Here is a 7,166-nt window from a genome sequence, read left to right as displayed (position 1 = left end):
AGAATCAAAATTGAAAATTTTTTTTAAAGAGTTATTTCAGTAACATAAAAAAATGTCACAGATTCAACCCCCCTTCTTTAAGCCTTCTACAACCTTCACTATTTTATATGATGCAACTAAATGTATCAATAATTTTTCAAAAATTTATTACCCTAAAAAAAATCACAATGAATCATAACTTAATGCCCTTAACACATTCACCCTTTAAATCTTTTTTTCTTTATAAAAATTATAGAAAGGAATAAATTAGGAATTCTTATTAATATTTTTCTTTAAAAAAAATATATTTGATATTTTTTACATAATAAACAAACAAAAATATTTTTATATTGTTATACCGAAACATAATGAATAGATGAAAATATTTTTTTTATATGAGATTTCCGAACATAAAATTACTTTTAATTTTTTATAACATATTTAAAAAAATAACTTCAAAATTATATTTTGTTAGAAACTCACTGAAACAAGCCCTAAACCACCCTAAAGTCTACTACTCTCAAACAATATTGATGCACGTCGTAAAAATTTATATCTAATTTTCCCAAACCATAACATAAAAACTTCTCCAAGTTCAGAAGTTCATACAATAAAAAGTATTATATTGTTTATAAATTAATTAGATAATATATATATATATATATATATATATTAATATTAAATTTAAAGATTCATTTATAAAAAAATTCATAAATTTTGTATATTCAATATAATTAATTGAGAATAAAAAAAATAAACAACAACAAAAGTTTTATAAGGTCTGTTTCTTTTTAAATATAAACTCGTATATGTTTTTTAATACTTTTATGAAATAAAAAATTTTCTTATATACTTTATCATAAAAATAATCAATTCTAAGAAGTTATCTTTTTTTTTCATTTATTTGTGTGAATATTTTTCATAAATATTATTCGACTTTCAAATAATGAAGTATATTTGTTTATTCATATTGTTGAGTAGATGATCTGTGTAGTGTATTTTTTGAAGTATTTTTTTAGTATACATGATTTTTTTAAAGAGAGAGAGAATATTTAATTAAAATCAACGATTATAATTACTGAAATATCGATCATTTAAAAACATTCGAAAAATTTATTATAGTTTATAGTATATATATGAAGTTAATAATTACATTATATAAAAACTAAGATTCAGTAACATATGTTAAGATTTTAATATTTTTAAATTTCTTAAAATAAATTTTTAAGTAATTGTCTTTTCAATATACATTATAATAATCACCTTTTATCTTATTTTCAATATTTTTTTAGAACCTTTATAATTAGAAAAGATCATTCCCTTATTGTTATTGTTATAGAAAATTAAAAAAAAAGGTTTAAAATTTTGGTTTTTTGGAGAGTACATCGTAAAACAAGAAATAATCCATGTTAAAAAGTTAAAATTTTATTTTATTTGAGTCAACTTAATTTCTAAATGAGCTAGTTTGTTATTGTTGAGTTAACATCTTTTATTTGGACCAGAAAGTCATTTCACTATTTTTATAGCAAAGTTACTAGACTAAATTAGCATTACAACTCAAAATGTCAAAAATCCTACTACTAAAACCCAAAATCCATGGCCCAGTAACACAAACACTCATCCCTGCCCAAACTATTATCTAATTTAAACACTTCATGTCTTTATTTATTCTAATTAACAAATTTAACACAAACGGATAACTGAACCATGGAGATGCTCCCTTACAGTGACCGCATATTCACAACCACATATTGCATTCTGTTACGGATCCGGCCCACCGCCCCAGATCCAAACCCAAACCCGGTTCTCCGGGTTTGACCCATTCCCCCCTTCCAGAAGGCCCCGAACCGGCCCTCTGGAGCTCCTAACCAACTTTCAAATTCAAACGTCTTCTTTATCTTATCCCAACAAGATAAAGATAAAATAACTACCATCACCTATAAATAAGAGGACCTACGTCCCTCCAGGTATTCATTCATTCGACTCATCATATACCTCTTAGATCTATCCTGACTTGAGCGTCGGAGTGTCTTTGCAGGTACCTCCCCCCGCCGCTCTACTCGAATAGTCCGACATCCGCCTCGACCCGCAGGTCCCCGATCCTCCACTCAACCCATACCAGAGACATCTCGTACATTGGCGCCGTCTGTGGGGACTTGCGACAGTCGAACCGGATGGAGGGCGTCCTAGAGGAAAACCCTTCAAGCCAGGACGACTCCCAACCACGTCGTCCGACCTCAGAACACCAGGAAATCATAAACCAAGCAAGAATAGCAAGTACTATCCACCACAACGAACACGTCGAAACGGACCCACGACATCCTGAGAAAGCCAGGGACAAAGCGGCACAGATCATCCAGGATCTCTGCCTCCGGGTCCAGGAACTCGAAGGCAAACTGACCAACAGAGAAAAGCACAACAATGAACACGGAAGCCAGGCGACTTCCAGATCAAGATCCCACCGCGGCAGGTCGCCAACCCGACAACTCGATAGGAGAGACGGTCGCAGTGCCTCACGCGACCACCGACACGAGAAATCTCGGGAACGGCGATACAACAAAAAATACCACCGTAGCGCTTCCCGTGATCTAAGTCGTCATCACGACTTAGACGAGGACCGGATATACCGAAACACCAAACGAACTAGAAACGACCACACCATAATGGGAGCTACGCCCTTCACAAAAAGAATCTTAAGAGCGAAACTTCCCAAAGGTTTCGACAAACCCACCGATATGAAATATGATGGAACCAAGGACCCTCAGGAACATCTAACGGCCTTCGAGGCCAGAATGAACCTAGAAGGAGCAGCCGACGCGGTCCGGTGCAGAGCCTTCCCGGTAACCCTTGCCGGACCAACGATCAAATGGTTCAACGCCCTCCCGAACGGATCCATAGCCAACTTCCACGACATAGCGCGAAAATTCATCGCCCAATTCACGACCAGAATCACCAAAGCCAAACACCCCATCAGCCTATTAGGGGTCACACAAAAGCAAGAAGAATCCACAAGGAAATACCTTGACCGCTTCAACGATGAATGCTTAACAGTCAATGGACTCACGGATTCCGTTGCAAGCCTTTGCCTGACTAACGGGCTCATGAATGAAGATTTCCGCAAGCACCTCAGTACTAAACCAGTATGGACCATGCACGAAATCCAGAACGTCGCCAAAGACTACATCAACGACGAAGAAGTCAGCCAGGTCGTCGCTGCCAACAAACGGCAGCACGCCAACACCCAACACGGCAATTCGGCGCCCCGTCATAACCCAACACCCAAAGAGAATCAACGGGACCACCCCCAGACCGACCAACCGGCCACCAAGAATAGACAAATTCTCTAATTACACGCCCCTAACAGCACCTATTACGGAGATATACCATCAAATAGCAGATCGAGGCATCATTCCAAAAGCCCGACAACTCAAAGAAAGGACGAGAGGCAACAAAACCTTCTACTGTGACTACCACCGAGGTTACGGCCACAAAACACAAGATTGTTTCGACCTTAAAGACGCTATTGAACAGGCCATACGAGACGGCAAACTCCCGGAATTTACCAAAATTATCAGAGAACCGAGACGCGCAGAGAGAGACAAGTCGCCGGAAAGGGAATGGCGTAACCCGAGAACTCACAAGCAAGCCCGCAGGGAGAGCCCGGAGGAAGACCCAACCATCATAGTAAACGTCATCACAGGCAAGGACGTACCGAGCAAGTCAAAACTAACAATGAAAAAAGATCTCAAGGTAATGGCTATCAGAAACCAAGCCCCAATCGCCGGAACCGACAATACGATAACGTTCTTGCCAGAGGATTGCCAACACGGCACCTCAGTTGAAGATGCCCCCTTCGTCATCTCAGCCAGAATTGGAACAGGACTAGTACGAAGGATACTGGTAGACATCGGCGCAGACTCCAACATCCTTTTCCGAGGAGCCTTCGACAAGCTCGGGCTCCGCACCAACAACATCTAAACACACCGCCACGGCGTCACGGGACTCGGTGATAACTTTCTCAAACCAGATGGCTCAATTACCCTCCCCATCACCATAGGAACAAGCAATCAGAAAAAGACAATCCTATCTGAATTTGTAGTCCTAAAAGACTCCACAGCCTATAACGTGATTCTCGGAAGAAAAACAATCAATGACTTCTCTGCAGTCATCTTTACCAAATACCTCCTCATGAAGTTTAGAACCGACGACGGCTCCGTCGGTACCATCCACGGAGACCGAGAGGTTGCAGCCGAATGCGTCAACACCAGCCTAGCCCTAAGGAAAAAATCCCGGGATGCGGCCGGAATATTCCTAGCCGACCTAGATGCGCGACAAGACGGCCAACCTAGGCCAGAACCAGAAGGAGACATGGAAAAACTACAAATAGGGCCAACCAGAGAGGAATACACCTTCATCAATAGAAACCTCCAATACGATCTTAAAGAAGAACTCTCCCAACTCCTGAAACAGAACAGAGACTTATTCGCATTTACGCCAGCCGATATGCCGGGAATTAATCCCGACCAAATGTCCCACCATCTAGCCGTGGACCCCCAAGCTAAGCCAGTGGCACAAAAGAGACGAAAAATGTCACCAGACCGAGCCGCCGAAGTCAAAAAACAAGTCAAAGCCCTACTCGAGGCCAACTTCATCCGGGAACTCCCCTACACGACCTGGCTAGCCAACGTCGTACTAGTACAGAAATCTAACGAGAAATGGCGAATGTGCGTCGACTACACGGACCTCAACAAAGCTTGCCCAAAGGACGCCTTCCCCCTACCAAACATCGACGGATTAGTAGACGCAGCATCCGGCCACCGATACCTCAGCTTCATGGACGCATATTCCGGCTACAACCAGATCCCGATGCACCGACCAGACGAAGAAAAAACTACGTTCATCACCCCAGACGGAACATACTGCTACACAGTGATGCCCTTCGGCTTGAAAAATGCCGGAGCCACTTATCAAAGACTTGTTAACAAGATTTTTCGAGACCTGTCCGGAAACAAGCTAGAAGTCTACATAGACGATATGCTCGCCAAGACTGAATCCGGCGAACAACTAACCAACGACCTCAAGGTCATAATGAACATCCTACGAAAGCACCAAATGCGGCTCAACTCGGCAAAATGCGCCTTCGGAATGGAGGCAGGGAAGTTCCTCGGCTTCATGATTACACAACGCGGAGTTGAAGCAAACCCAGAGAAATGCCGTGCCGTCCTCGAGATGACAAGCCCCAAAAACCTTAAAGACATCCAAAAGCTCACCGGCCGACTAACCGCGTTATCACGCTTTCTCGGTGCATCGGCCCAAAAACCGATCCCTTTCTTCAAACTAATGAAAAAAGGGACCCCTTTTAAATGGGAAACAGAGTGCGAAGAAGCATTCCAACACTTCAAGAGGGCCCTAGCAGAACCACCAATCCTCGCCAAACCCAAAACAGGGGAAACGCTTTACCTGTACCTCTCCATAACGGAAGAGGCACTCGCAGCAGCTCTCATCCATAAAGACAAGAAAAAGGAGCAAAAACCCGTATACTTCATAAGCAAAGTCTTACAGGATGCAGAAACTCGCTATTCACGCTTAGAAAAGCTAGCTTTCGCACTCCTTACAGCCTCTCGGCGCCTACGACAATACTTCCAAGCTCACCCCGTGACGGTCCGAACCGACCAGGCGGTCAAGCAAGTATTACAGAAACCCGACCTAGCAGGAAGAATGCTAGCATGGTCCATCGAGTTATCCCAATTCAAGATCAAATTCGAACCCCGGAACACTATCAAAGCACAAGCTTTGACTGATTTCATCGCCGAAATGACTCCGGAAAAACTCACCTTTGAACCATGGAACTGCACGTCGACGGCTCGTCAAACTCCACTCATGGAGGCGCCAGAATCATACTCGAAAACCAAAATGGGATCACAATTGAACAGTCAGTACGATACAAATTTCCAGTATCAAACAACCAAGCAGAATACGAGGCCCTCTTAGCAGGCCTGATCCTAGCCCGAGAAGTCGGAGCAAAGGCCCTAGAGGTAAATACCGATTCCCAGGTAGTCAGTTCCCAAATCAACGGAAGCTACTAGACACGAGATCCCCTGCTCCAACAATACCTCACCAAGGTAAACAAACTGAAAGAAGGGTTCGAAAGCATCATCATACAACATGTTCCTAGGGAACAAAACGCCAGGGCAGACCTACTTTCCAAACTAGCCAGTACCAAACCAGGACATGGCAACAAGTCGCTAATTCAAGAGGTCGTTAGATCACCTTCTGTGTCAACAACAATCAACGCTCATCTGACGTCCTCAAATCGGGAGTCCTGGATGTACCCTATCCTACAGTACCTCCTCGACGGAACTTTGCCGCTAGACCCGAAAGAGGGAAAGCGAATAAAAAGGGAAGCCGCCAGCTATACCATCGTAGCAGGACAACTATACAAACGTGGATTCTCACAACCCCTACTCAAATGTGTCGAACCCGGGGACACGGAATACATACTCCGCGAAATCCACGAAGGCTGCTGCGGTCACCACGTCGGAGGAAAAACATTAGCCCAAAAAATCATCAGGGCTGGCTACTTCTGGCCCACAATCATTCGAGACTCCATACAATTACTAAAAAGCTGTGACAAATGCCAAAGACACGCCAATATCCACCAAGCCGCCCCACACCAACTCAGCACCATATCGGCAGAACGGCCGTTCGGCACTTGGGGGATCGATCTTGTCGGGCCCTTCCCTACAGCTCCCGGCCAACTCAGATACCTCATTGTCACCATAGATTACTACACCAAATGGATCGAGGCCGAACCTCTGGCCTCCATAACGGCAACCCAGTGCCGGAAATTCGTCTGGCGACAGATCATCACCCGATTCGGAATCCCCGAGGTCGTCATATTGGACAACGGAACCCAATTTACCGACAAAATATTCAGAGAATTCTTAGAAGGATTACACATATCCCACCGCTTCAGCTCAGTAGAACACCCCCAAACAAACGGACAGGTGGAATCCGCAAACAAAATAATCGTTAAAGGACTCAAGAAACGGCTCGACGAATCCAAAGGGCTGTGGGCAGACGAATTAGGATCGGTTCTATGGTCATACCGAACAACACCCCAAACGACCACGGGGGAAATACCTTTCCGATTAACATACGGCCGGAGGAAAACGGCCGGAGGTAAC

The sequence above is a fragment of the Arachis hypogaea genome, chromosome 5, assembly GCF_003086295.3.
Source record: "Arachis hypogaea cultivar Tifrunner chromosome 5, arahy.Tifrunner.gnm2.J5K5, whole genome shotgun sequence".
In the NCBI taxonomy this organism is placed as follows: Eukaryota; Viridiplantae; Streptophyta; class Magnoliopsida; order Fabales; family Fabaceae; genus Arachis; species Arachis hypogaea.
Note: the sequence above shows the minus strand (reverse complement) of the source record.